Below are 13,519 nucleotides of genomic sequence, written 5' to 3' on the forward strand. Positions count from 1 at the left end.
CCCCCTCACGCAAGGCATTTCTTGGCTAAAATCTCAGCCTGGTTTTCTGACTTCACTTGGCTGGTGTCCCCCCGAGCAGTTCTAAAAATGTTAACCCTGCCTCAGATCCCACTTTTGGCAACTCATTCAAAGACCTGACTTATCCCAGCTCTGCCTTAGGCCCCCTTGCCACAGAGAGGCCGGAGAAGGCAATGGCACCCTACTCCAATACTCTTGCCTGGAAAATCCCATGGACGGAGGAGCCTGGTGGGCTGCAGTCCATGGGGTCGCTAAGAGTTGGACACGACTGAGCAACTTCCCTTTCCCTTTCCCACAGAGAGGCACTGTGATGTAACTAGATAAACCTTGGCCACTCTAGGAGACCTCACCTCACCTCCCCTCTGTGGGCCTTTCCTCTTCTACACAATGGACAGCCTGAGGTTTGCCTTGTTTACACTGCAAAGCTGAGACAGGCAAGTGTCAGAGTCAACATAAAAGTCCACATTGCCTAATATGAGTAATAATGACCACATCTCTGTGGATCGGACCCTAGGCCTGGCACTTTACATCTGTTAGCCAGTTTGCCTTGCTAAGTCACTTCAGTTGTGTCCGACTCTGTGCGACCCCATAGACGGCAGCCCACCAGGCTCCCCCGTCCCTGGGATTCTCCAGGCAAGAACGCTGGAGTGGGTTGCCATTTCCTTCTCCAATGCATGAAAGTGAAAAGTGAAAGTGAAGTCGCTCAGTCGTGTCTGACTGTTTGCGACCCCATGGACTGCAACCTACCAGGCTCCTCCATCCATGGGATTTTCCAGGCAAGAGTACTGGAGTGGGGTGCCATTGCCTTCCCCAGCCAGTTTATAGATAGCAAATCATTTCCCCCTTTGCTCTTAGGGACAGAAGATGTTTCTTCAGAAGATAAAAGAAAGACTGAATTCAGTACGGTGCAATACCCACTGCGTGTGCCAAGCTGTCTGTGCTTGGGCTTCTTGCCCCCTTGAAAGCCCCTCTCTTTTTTCTGGGTATCTTAGTATTATCATCAGTGTTAGGGTAACCAAGGCACAGAAAATGCTTGGGGGTAGCTTCAGAATTCTTTAGAAATTCATTAGAAGGCTCAGTGGTTACCAACCAAGTTAGGGTCAGCAGCAAGCATGGAATGACAATTAGGTATAAATTGTTCCAGAGTTTGTCTCTCACGCAGCCCTAACCCCACTGGCAGCTGCTCAACATTTGTGAACAAAGGAAATGAAGTGAGATTTCAACAGCTGCTCTGTCTCCCTTTCAAGTTAACATAATTCTAGCTTGGATATAGCCTGAATATGTTTGAATGGTGATCCCTAAAAAGATATGTCCACATCCAAATGCCTAGACCCCTATGAGTATTCCTTTCTTTGAGAAATGGATATTTATAGATATAATTAAGTTAAGGGCCTTACTAATTTATTTTTTATTGAACTATAATTGATTTACAATGTTGTAATTAATTTTTGCTGTACACCAAAGTGACTCAGTTATGCATGTATATACATTCTTTTTTATATTTGTAATTAAGGATCTTAAAATGAGATAATCTGGTTTGCCTGGGAGGGTCCTAAATCCAAAGACAAGTGTCATAAGAGACAGAAGAGGAAAGACAGACAGGCAGAGAAGACAGAGGCAGAGGCTGGAGTGATGTGGTCACAGCTGGGGAAGCCACGGACTGCTGACAGCCACCAGAAGCTGGAAGAGGTAAGGCAGTAGGTCTGCTCTAGAACAGGGGTCCCCAGCCTCCAGACATGGACCAGTCCCTCCTGTCAGATCAGCGGCAGCTTCAGATTGGAAATAAAGTGCACCATTAATATAACGCATTTGAATCATCCCCAATCCATCCCCATAAACCAGTCCATGAAAAAATTGTCTTCCACAACATCGGTTCCTGGTACCAAAATGGTTGGGGGACCAATGTCCTAAAGCCTCCAGGCTCACTGTGGCCCTTTTTTCTTAAAAACTGACTGGCTGGTTGTGCTGGGTCTTCGTTGCTGCTCAGGCTTTTCTCTGGTTGTGGTGGGTGGGGGCTGCTCTCTCGTTGGGTGAGCAGGCTCCTTGTTGCATGGCTCAGGCTTTTCTCTGGTTGTGGTGTGTGGGGGCTGCTCTCTGGTTGGGTGAGCAGGCTCCTTGTTGCATGGCTCAGGCTTTTCTCTGGTTGTGGTGGGTGGGGGCTGCTCTCTCGTTGGGTGAGCGGGCTCCTTGTTGCGTGGCGTCTCTTGTTACAGCCCCCGTGCTCTAAGAGTGGACTTGAGCAGTTGTGCCACAGGAACTTACTTGCCCCGAGACATGTGGGTTCTTCCCAGACCAGGGATCCAACCCATGTCTCCTGCATTGGCAGGCAGATCCTTTACCACTGGGCCACCAGGGAAGCCCCTGATGACACCTTGGTTTTAGACTTGTGGCCTCCAGAATGTGATGATAAATTTGTGAGGTTTTAAACCACGCAGTTGGTGGTGACTTACTGTGACATATACATGGCCATACACACTGTCTCTGATACTTAAGTCTTGAGGGCCCCGGGGGATTGAGGCGGTGAGGAGCATGCAGCGCTGTGTTCAGGGCAGCCAGGAAAGTGCACGGTGGTGGCACAGACTCTGCAGTGGTGGCCGGCAGGTTTGATGTTTCCTGGGTTTGGCTGGAGGGGAGCCCTGGGCCCATCCTCTGCTGGCCTGGGCAGCGTCACCCCAGCCCCCCAAAAGTGTCACCACAGGGAGGGAGGAAGCAGGGAAGGAAGCGAGGGGAAGGCGCTTCCTGAGGGCCTTCCATGAAGACTCCCTGCCGCCAGGCCTGGTGCCCCGGAGGGTTGGGAGGGGTGGGCATGGGCAGAAGAACTGGGTGCGAACAGGATGGGAGAATAAGGTGGGGAAGGGCACAAGGCAGAACAGGGTGGGGCGTGGGGGCACTGCTGGGGAAAAGGAGGGTTAGGGAAGAGTGATGGGGGGAGGGGAGAAAAACAGAGGGGGATAGGGGGAGGAGAAAGGAAGATTGGGGTGCAGGGGAAGAGTAAAGAAATGGGGTGATGGAGGAGTTTTATTTAACTTGTATATTGTCAGGGGTAGTTTGAATGGAGGAGTGTGGGAGTAAGGAGGGGAAGGAATAAGGAAAGGGAGACAGGAAGAATTGGGGGTGAACACAGCAGAGGGGTGGGGAAGGGGCTGTCCCTAGTTGGCATCAGCAGCACCATCAACAGCAATATTATTTATTGAGCACTTGTCCCCATCGAGCAAGCGTACAGCAGGCACCTCCCGGTGCCAGACACAGTTCCCTGGCGGCAAATACCCCTGACTCCCCCGTGCTCCCAGAGCTCATGCTGGATATGGCGTGGCCCTGGTCTTTGTCTCAGTGAGCTAGCCCTTTCATCACGGGTGGGTGTGATTGTTCCCATTTCACAGACAAGGAAACTGAGGCCAGGGAGGGGAAGAGCTAAAGTTTAGTGAGAGCGGGGCCCAGGTTACCCCACAGGTCTCTGGGTGCCTGGCCAGCCACTTCAACCTGATGTCCATCTGCCCCCAGACCTCACCGCTCCAGCATTTCCCAAACATGCTCCCCTGGGAAGCGGGGCCCAGCTGGACCCCCGTACTGGCCCCGCTTTTACCTTCTCTGAGCCTCAGTTTCCTCATCTTGGCAATGGGGTAGGAATTTATCTCCTTTACGGGGCTGTTGGGTAGTTCGTTCAGCAGCACATATTTATTACCTCCCTCCAGCACATATTTATTACCTCCCTCCATGTGCAGTTGCTGTGTGAGGCTGGGTGCTGGGGATGTGGGGAGAGCAGGTGGATTGGTTTCCTAATAGCAGGCTCCCAGTGCCCTCCTGAGCTTGGAAGGAGATGTGGCTATCAGGCTTGGGTATACAGCAGGCACTCGGTAAATATCAGATTCTTCCTGAGCTCCCAACAGGTTGTGCCCCTGCGCTCATCCCACCCTCATCCTGACCTCTCGGGACCCCAGCCCGGAGAGGCAGCCCACCCTCCCTCTGGCCTCCTCCCCATCTGCACTTCGGTTTGAGAAATGAGTTGGGGTCGCATGCCTCTAGCTGTCACCAGCGGCCTCCCCATGCCTGCGGGCCCACTGGAGCCTGCCTTGCACCATCTCTCTCCCTCTTTCTGTGCCAGAGAGCCTGCTCCCTTTGTGTTCTCAGTCTGCTCAGGGCTTCCACCTCCAGCTCAGAGGTTGGCCCAGCCAGCCTGGCCCTGGCGTGATGGGGTGTCAGCAGACAGCACCGGGAATTTCAGAGCAGAGCCTTGGAGAAGCTCTGGGAAAACCTCAGGCTCTGCCACTTTACTAGCTGTGAGATCTCAAGCTTCAGTTTCCTCTTGGCCTCAGTTTTTCTATCTGTAGAATGGGGCTAACCTGCTTTGTGGGGCTGTTGTGAGCATTAAATGCACTTTCGTTGGGTCAACACACGGCTGTGCCCAATCCAAAGAAATAAAGAAATCTTAGCTGTTAAGATTTGTAAAATTTGTGTTTGTTTTTGACTGCCTTGGGTCTTCATTGTGCAAGAGTGCTTGTCTCTAGGTGCGGCAGTGGGGGCTGCTCTCTGTGGTGGTGGGGGCTGCTCTCCGCAGTAGCTTCTCTTGTGGAGCGCGGGCTGTGGGCCGTAGGCTTCATTAGTTGTGGCTCACGGGCCTTAGAGCACGAGCTGTTATGATGCTTCTGCGAAACTTTGACTCTTCACCTGTCTAGCATCCTTCCAGTCATAGCCTCCAACTTTCCTCTGGGTTCTTGCCCCAACCTCAGTGAGGTGTGGATGGGCTTTGTGACCAGTTCTCAGTCAATCCATTGGTTTCAGGGGTTGACTAGGGGAGGAACACGAGATTCACTCAGCCATTGAGCATTTGCTCAAAAGGGGTTTTGCTGGGAATACTGAGAAACAGATGTTTGCTCCTGATTGGGATTTGAGGCTGAGTTGCTATCTTGGACCACAGAGAGAAAGCTGTCTGAGCCAACAGGTAGAGGAGGTGATAACCCTGAGAACATCATATGAGCCTTGAGCAGGTTGTTCCTGAGGTCCATACCTGGGCTTTTCATCTACCGTGCTGTATTTGTTCAACTCTGTTATGTGCCAGCTGCCATTCCAGTTGCTGGGGATGTAACCAGGAACAAGACACTTCACCTCACAGAGGTCCAGTCGCCAGTGCCCCAGGGCCCTTGTGCCTGCTGTTCCCTCTGCCTGGAATGCTCTTCCCCCAGTATCTCCATGACTCCCGCCTGCACCTCCTTCTTCAAGTCTTGACTCAGAGATTATCCCCTTGGCGAGGCCTGCCCTAGCTTCTCTGTTCAAAATCACACACTTGTGCACCTTTTCTACCCTTTTCTGATTTTATTCTTTTTCTGATTGATTTTATTCTTTTTCTGATTTATTTTATTCTATAGAATACTTGATTATTTTGTAACTTCTCTGTCTCCTCCACTAGAATGTCAGCCTCATGAGGGAAGGGGTTTTCTTTTTTTTTAATTTTTAAATTTATTTTTAAAAGCTTTATTTTGTATTGGTTATAACCAGTTAATGTGATAACTTCAGGTGAACAGAGTAGGGACTCAACCATACAAATACATGTCTTCTCCTCCAAATCCCCTCCCATCCAGACTGCCACGTAGCACTGAGTAGAGTTCCCTGTGCTGTATAGCAGGTCCTTGTTGGTTACTCGTTTTAAATATAGCAGTGTGTACATGTCCATCCCAGACTCCCTCACTGTCCCTCCAAGGAAGGGCATTTCTACCTGTGTTGCTCACAGCAGCTCCATGGTGCCTCGAACAGAGTGTGCCAGAGGGTAGGTGCTCAGTGTTGAATAAGTAGGGAGCCCCCAGAGACTGATCTAAAGAGATGATGCTGTCATTGTGGTTTGGTTGTTTAATAAGAAGGAGGCATCTATTTGCTGACCCTCAGAGGAGGGCAGAGCACGTGGCTGCTGTAGCAAATTGATTCTCTTCTGTTCCTGGGTGGTTCAAATGGTAAAGAATCTGCCCGCAATGCTGGAGACCTGGGTTCGGTCCCTGGATCAGGAAGATCCCCTGGAGAAGGTCATGGCAAGGACAGAGGAGCCAGGACAGAGGAACCTGGTGGGCTGCAGTCCGTGGGATCGCGAAGAGCTGGACACAACTGAGCGACTAACGCGTTCTGACTTAAGCCAGACTGGATTGATTTTATTGGGCGGGTGTGTTACTTTCACCCTTAGAATCCTAAATTTCTCGGAAGGATGCTATACTCAAGAGTCCCTGGAGGGCGCAAGGAAATCCCGTCCTTGCCCTTGGACATGCAGTCATTAGCGCACTCTAGAGACGCAGGTGGTGATGCGGATGAGGACGACGGTGATAAGGTAGCATTTGCTTTAGTGCTCACGGGGTGGGTGCCATTATCATCCCTATTCCCGAATGAGGAAACCAAGGCACCAAGAGGCCAAAGAACTTGCTCAAGGTCCCTCAGCTGTAAGTGGAAGAACCAGACGTGAGCAAGTAGATAAAAGTCATGTTGTCTGACCACCCAGAGGAAAGGAGCGTGCTGCACGGCCGAAGACACCCAGGAGGGAAGGCGTTCAGGAGGGGCCCCGGGAGGACCACTGTGCTGAGATGTGAGGCTTCTCTGGCAGCCTGAAGCCTCCGACCCACAGCCTCCCTGCCGGATGTCCCCTCCACCCCCGCAGTGGCCTGGTGTCCTTTTAGGTGTGGAACTAAATTTGGTGGGCTCAGGGGCAGGTGAAACCAGCACAGTCTCATACCACTCAGTCTGAGGAGGAGGGAAGGCTTCCTGGAGGAAGCTGCACTTAATCAGAGACCTGGAGGAGGAGTCAGGTACGGGAGAAGAGGTCAGGAAAGAGAGTTCAGCCGGGGACATGGCTGGCCAAAGGCCCCAGGGAGTGTGAGAGTGAGTGATCAGCTTCTTCCGAGCTCTTCACACACCTCAGGTACATGTTTACCCAAACCCACGCGGCAAACGCACCGCAACTTTCCCAGCCCACATTTCCATCCGTTCACTCTTTCCTCTGCGTGTTCAAAAGATGCATCCACCGCCCTGCACTTTGGCAAAACATGTGGTCTTATCTGCAGGCCCATCTCAGAACTGTCTGAGCACCCAGCTGGCCTGGGCCCCTCAGGACGTGGTCTCTGGGACGGAAGGGGGTGAGCGGGTGGCTAAGCCAGTGCCTTTCTGAGGCCGGGAGCCCCTTTCTCAGGCCTTAAGACCCTGGAATCTGGAAGTCCCAACTGCTGCCTCCCCTCGGGTGCCCCACGGGCAGGCTGCACACCTTCCAGCTCTCAGGGGGGCCGGCCCCACAAGAGCTGCTTTACAGCCAAGCTTCCCTCCTCCTGTGTCCATCATGGCCTAGGCTATGGGGCCAGATCGCCCTGCTCCATCACCTCTGGCCACTTGGAGTTGGTGGTTTAACCTCTCTGGATTTCACTTACCTTATCTGGAAAATGGATTCATTCAGTGATATGGCACATAGTAAGTGCTCAGTAAGAGTTACTATTATTGTTGTAGATCATGTGGTTCTGATGCTGTAATTTCGCTCCTTTCCAGTTCTCTGGGGTGTTCTTTCCTCACTACCCCGGGAAAAGAACATGCAGGATGGAAACAAAGAGTCTTTCTGCATCCTGAATTTCACCATGTCCCTGGGGAAAGGGGAGCCTTCTAACAAAAACAGTTTTAGGGGAACTCTATGGGTGGGGGTGCTTCCCAGGTGGCTCAGTGGTAAAGAATCTGCCTGTAAATGCGGAAGATGCAAGATGGGTTGGGGAGAGCCCCTGGAGGGGGAAATGGCAACCCAGAGCTGTATTCTTGCCTGGAGAATCCCATGGACAGAGGATCCTGGCAGGTACAGTCCATGGGGTTACAAAGAGTCTGACACGACTGAGTACTGAGCGCACACACATATGTAGGGGAAGCTGGAGCTTAGAGAAAAGATTTCCTGAGTGGGGAGAGTGGGGCTTAGGGAACTGGGAGGTAGTAGAGATTGTGGAGAGGGCCCCAGGAAAGGAGACCTGGGGTGAAGCGTGGAGGAAGTGCCAGGCCTGTTGGGGAGCTGCGCCCAGCCCCACTCTGGCAGGGCTGAGGCACAAGAGAAGAAGAGTTCCTGGGGTTTCAACAGCGGGCCTAGGACGGCCCCACACAGGTCCCTGAGGCCCCAGGGTGATGGGCCACTGAAGAGGTCCTCACCGTGCAAGAAGGCAGGGAGCTGTGGGTGAGCAAGCCCTGAGGTCTCGGGGCACCAAGGGCAGATGGGGCGGAGTGGATACCAGGACGGACTCAGCCTTGCTGCCCGACAGCTCTGTGGGCCGAGGGAGCAGATGTGAGGGTGGTCACGTGGTCAGAGGGCGGGCTAACATGGGAAGAAAGGATGAGAAGAGGCTGTGAGCAGCGCAGGAGGTGGTCAGCGGCCAGGCGCGGGGCGTGGGGCCGGGCTGGGATCCGGGGGGCGTGGGGGACACACTATCTCCCAGACTTGACAGCACAACCCATCCCTCTTAGAGTCTGTCCCCTCCGGGGGGTGCTGGGGGGACACGTTATCTCCCAGACTTGACAGCACAACCCATCCCTCTGAGAGTCTGTCCCTAGCACTGGGCTGCATCGGGCTCCACTGCGTACACAGCGCCTAGGTTTCTGCCCTCCCAGCTCTGGCCTCCCTGGTGACTCGCCTGCCCCCTCCTTGAGCCTGTGAGCCAAGGGCAGGGACAGGGCCGTCATTGTTGGCCTGATGGCTGGCACACAGGAAGTGCTCTGAACCTTTGCAGTCTGGACCTACTTCTTAGGTTTCTCCTCTCTCCAGCTTTCACCTGCGTATGGAATAAATAACTCACATGAGCAGTTCAGCCATGGTCAGGCCCCAGGTCCACACCTCCTTGGGAGGGGAAAGTAGGGCTTTCTAGTTTCTAGCGAGTCTGGGGGATCTCTTTCCCTTTGCCACTACCCCAGCGCTTCTCCAGCACACAGCCTCCCTCTTCTCCCCTCCCCAGGTTTGGGAGATGCTGTTGGAAGCACCCTACTAGTGTAAGCCCACCTGTGGCTCGCCCCATTCCTCCCACTGCTGGGGGGGCTCTGCTCAGCCCGGGAAGTGCCCTCTGCCCTCCCCGGAGCACGTGGCCTCGCGATTTTCCTTGAACGCAGCACTTTGTGACTTTGACGTAAACTTCAAACACGGCCCCGTTTCCTACTCGCGCATCAAGGAAATAGGCCGAGTTTCACAGAAGAGGGCTTCCAAGAGCACACCAGGCCTTCCGGGCCGTCCCTGCCCCCCTCGGGCGTGCTGGTCTTCTGGGGCATCTAGGTGAGTGGCTGTCCTCTGGCCTTCTGCGTCCAGCACGGCCTCCGACTGCAGGGCCTCCTGGGGCAGCTGGGAGAGGGGGACTCAGGTTCCGCACCCCCCGATCTGAGTGAGAAACCCTAGTGGGGTATGACCTCTTTACACCGGGCCGGGCTGTATGAGGGGGTGGTTAGCTGGTGGGGGCCCGGGCTGGGCGCTCGGGCTGCAGAGAAGCCCGAAGTGGTTTCTCGGATCCCAGTTCTTCATCTAGAACCAGTTATCTGGTGCCTTTGGGACCCGCCACCTTGCAGGTGGCCCGGGCCTTGGCGTCCATCAGCACATCCCCAGGTAAGTCATTCTGGATGAAGCAGCAGCTAGCCGCCATCTCTAGGGGTGGCCTGGATCTGGTGGAGGAAGGAGGAGGAGAGAGTCAGGAAGAACTGGGGTACCAGAAGGGCTGTGGGGCTTTCATGGGTGGTGTCCCACGGGAGAAGGAAGCAGACGTGGCCTGTGACCATCCTGAGGGAAAGAGGTCTCTCTCCAGAGCGCCAGCTGAGTGGCCGTGGACGTGTGTATTCAGGGGCCCCACAGATGCCGGCTCAGTCCCTAGCCTCCTGCAGGGCCCCGTCAGTGAGACAACCTTAGTTCCAGGAAGCAGAGAAATGTCCAGAGAAAAACATGCACTCTGTCCCCCAGGCTCAGGAATATGAGGGAGCATCAACGGGGCCGTAAACAAACATCCAAATGCCGGATGGTTTGCGTGAGGGGGCCCAGGGCAGGCTCCAACCATTGGTAGGCAGCTCAGGTTAAAGGGGAGATAGAGGTGAAGGAGTAAACAGCTTGAATCCTGCTCAACTGACGTGTGTCCTTGGCAAAGGACTGGCCTCTCTCAACTTCAGTTTGCCCATCTTTTAAATGCAGAAGCAAATTTTGGCGCCTAGTATGTGCTTGGCTCTTTGGCTCCTGACTGTTGGGTGAGAGGTTGGGAAAGCTGTCCCAGGCAGGGAAGGGTCTTGGCAGGAAGGAACAGGGGTTCGTGTGGTGAACAGCTCAAGATGAGCTTTGTTTCTTTTTTTAAATATTTGTTTATTGGCTGCCTCAGGTGTTAGTTGCAGCAGGCACTCGAGATTGCGCTGCTTCATGCGGGATCGCTCGTTGCCGCGCACAGACTCTAGTTGTGGCTCTTGGGCTCTAGAGCAAGCAGGCTCAGTAGTGGCCGCGTGAGGGCTTAGTTGCCTCTCAGCATGTGGGGGGCTTTGTTCCCAGACCAGGGATTGAACCTGTGTCTGCTGCATTGCAAGGCGAGTTCTTAACCACTGGCCCACCAGGAAAGTCCCTGAATGTTGTTGCTGTTGTCTCAGCCAGGGCGGCCAGTACGCCGTAGGTGCTTAATAAAGCTTTGCCGAGAGATTAGGGCCTGCGTCCTATGACAGTAAGTCCCTGGGTGTCACCCGCGGGGGCTCTTCCCCTGCCAGTGCTGTTTCCTGTCGCCGCCCGGCCTCCAGCCTTGTCGGGGACGGGGACGCGTGCCGGGCAGGCAGATGGTGTTTTGTGTGCACTCTGGAGCCAGGAGGCCGATTCAGGGCCTGACTGTGCCGCCCGGACTGTGCGTGTGCCATGTGACCTTCGGCTGGTTCCTTCTTCCTGTCCCTCCTTCATGTCCCAAACCCACGAATTCTCCACACGCAGTGTTCTCGTCAGGATTAGGCGACCGAATTGCTCTCGAGTGCCTGGCATGCTGGAGGTGCTGTATATGCATAATGTTACAGTCTTTATTCTTATCACTAGCTCAGGGTGGTCTCATGGCTCCTGGAGGGTCTCCTAAGGGGCTGAGCAACCAGCCTTTTCCATGCTGGCTGCTCCCCACCCCACCCAGAACATAGGGTCAAGGAAGTGCTTCTTTTTAAAAAAAAACATTATTATTTTAAAAATTTATTCATTTCTCTATTTGGCTGCACCAGATCTTCATTGCTGTTCTCAGGCTTTCTCTAGTTGTGCCAGTTGGGGGCTACACTCTAGCTGTGGTGTGGGGCTTATGGGGGTTTCTTGCCGTGGAGGCATCTCTTGTCGTGGAGCATGTCTTAGGGCACGAGGGCTTCCGTAGATGCGGCCCACGGGCTTAGTGGTTGTGGCCCATGGGCTTCGTTGCTCCATGGCATGTGGGATTTTCCTGGACCAGGGATTGCACATGTGTCTCCTGAACTGGCAGGTGGATTCTTAACCACTGGACCACCAGGGAAGTCCCAAGGAAGTGCTTCTTAACTGGAGCCAATTTTGCCTCCCCCATCCCCACTGGGAGCATTCAATACCATCTGGAGACATTTTTGGTCACGACTCGGTGGGTGTTACTGGCATCTAGTAAGATAGAGGCCAGGGATACTGCTAGACACGCTGCAATGCATGGATAGCATGAGATCTTGCAGTCAGGCTCTGTTGTCCCGACTCATCCCACTCTTTCCATCCCCTAAGCTTTTTCCCATCTCCCTTTTACAGTCACAGAGCCTGACACCCAGAGAGGGCTAGCTCCTTGCTCTAGTTACACAGCCCTTAGAACCCTGGCAGCAGAGGTTGGAGTTGGTGGGGAGTGGTGGTGGTGGAGAGCTGGTCTTGGAGGTGTTTGAGGTCTGAGGACCTGCCTCCAACCCCACAGCAGCCCAGCACTCTGCACCCTGACAGTCATAGGCAGCTCAGAGTGCAGCAGCACCTGGGCCAGGCACGCATGGGAGCCCTGGAGACCCAGCTCAGAGTGGCGGATGCCGTTTCCTTATGGCCATGAACTGGAGTGGCTAGTACTGGCTGCTGGGTCAGAGGAACCTGGGTTCAAATCCTGACTGCCACTCTTAGGCCACATGACCCTGAATATGACATTACCCTCCCCAAGCCTCAGATTTTTTAGCTGAGGAATGGGGATAAGTGAGGATTAGATTAAACAGATCATGCTTACAAGAGGTGTCATAAAGTCTTTAGCACACAGGCTATTGTTATTGTTGCTGATTTGACAAATATTCATTGGGAGGCAGTGGGAGCTACGATGAAAACCAGACAGGTGTAGGCTGTGCCTTGGGGAGCTCAGGCTGGTCAGAGATTGTGGGGCAAACGGAGACACTGATCATACATGGCCATCAGGGCTATGATGCGGGAGGAATGGGGGCCCTGAGAGAACAGAGTAGGTGACTCAGCGGGGGAAGGAAGGGGGAATCATGGAACATCTCTGTGTGGAAGGGACAGCTGAGGGGACCTGAGGCACGTGGCTAGGAGAAACATGTGGGTGGCTTCCCAGGTAAAGAATTCAGTTGCCAGTGCAGGAGACCCAAGAGACGTGGGTTTGATCCCTGGGTTGGGAAGGTCCCCTGAAGGAGGAAATGGCAGCCCGCTCCAGTATTCTTGCCTGGAGAGTCCCGTGGACAGAGGAGCCTGGCAGGCTATAGTCTATGGAGTCACAAAGAGTCAGACACGACTTAGTGGCTGAGCATGCAAGCTGTTCCAGGCAGAGGGAACAGCCTGTGCAAAGTCTCCTCCAGTGGGTTGTCCCCTCTTCCACCATCTGTTAGTGAAGGAAGCCTCTAGGTCCTCCACTCCCTCTCCTCTCCTAGGGAAGCCCCCATCACCTCTCCACCCTCATCAGACTGCTGAGTTCCAAGAACCTGCAAAGGCGTCCCCACCCACCACAGCAGGCTACATACCCTCTCAGGTACCTGGTATCAGAGGGTAGCCTCTGCCCATCACCAAAGTTTACTGGGCACCTACTCTGTGCCTAGTTGGCACAAGCAGGAGAACAAGACAGTCTCCACTTTCCTCAGGCTTACATGCTAGCAGGGGACAAAGGCCTTGTGTCAACAAGTTGATAGAACATCACAATTTCCGTGGTGAGGAACAGTAACACTGGGTCAGTGATAGAGAAGGGGAGGTGACTTTAGACAGAGGTCAGGGAGGGCCTCTTGGAGGCTGAGACCCGAATGAAGTGACAGATGTTGAGGGAATGGTGTTCGGGCAGAGGGAACAGCCAGTGCAAAGGCTCTGAGGTTGGACCAGGCCCAGGTTGTTCCAGTTTTCTCAACAAGTAACATAAGGAAGCCGGTGTGGCTGGTGGGGAGTGAGTGAGGACAAGAAGGTGGCAGGGCAGATTGTGCACGGCCTCAGGGGCTGCTGTAAGGACCTGGGCTTTCAGCCGGAGTGAGGCGGGAGTCCTGGAGGGCTGCAAGCAGAAAAGGAGGCGGTGGAACGAGTGGGCTAGGCCCGTGCTCAGCGCTGGGCAAGCCTTGCCTCATGGGGTCC

At 54.0% G+C, this 13,519-nt stretch overlaps 1 protein-coding gene across 2 annotated transcripts in view; it reads left to right on the forward strand.

Annotated features, from left to right (window-relative positions):
- Positions 1-9,111: 9,111 nt before the first annotated feature.
- ZAP70 (zeta chain of T cell receptor associated protein kinase 70) overlaps positions 9,112-13,519 on the forward strand; it is a 39,875-nt gene continuing 35,467 nt past the window's right edge. The window contains exon 1 of one of the 2 annotated variants that reach the window (XM_019969739.2): positions 9,112-9,268. The gene's annotated coding sequence lies outside the window, so the exon portion shown is untranslated. Of the gene's footprint in view, positions 9,269-9,451; positions 9,593-13,519 lie in introns of those variants that run through there. The other variant, XM_070798240.1, reaches the window with a different exon arrangement.

The sequence above is a fragment of the Bos indicus genome, chromosome 11 (assembly GCF_029378745.1).
Source record: "Bos indicus isolate NIAB-ARS_2022 breed Sahiwal x Tharparkar chromosome 11, NIAB-ARS_B.indTharparkar_mat_pri_1.0, whole genome shotgun sequence".
Lineage (NCBI taxonomy): Eukaryota > Metazoa > Chordata > Mammalia > Artiodactyla > Bovidae > Bos > Bos indicus.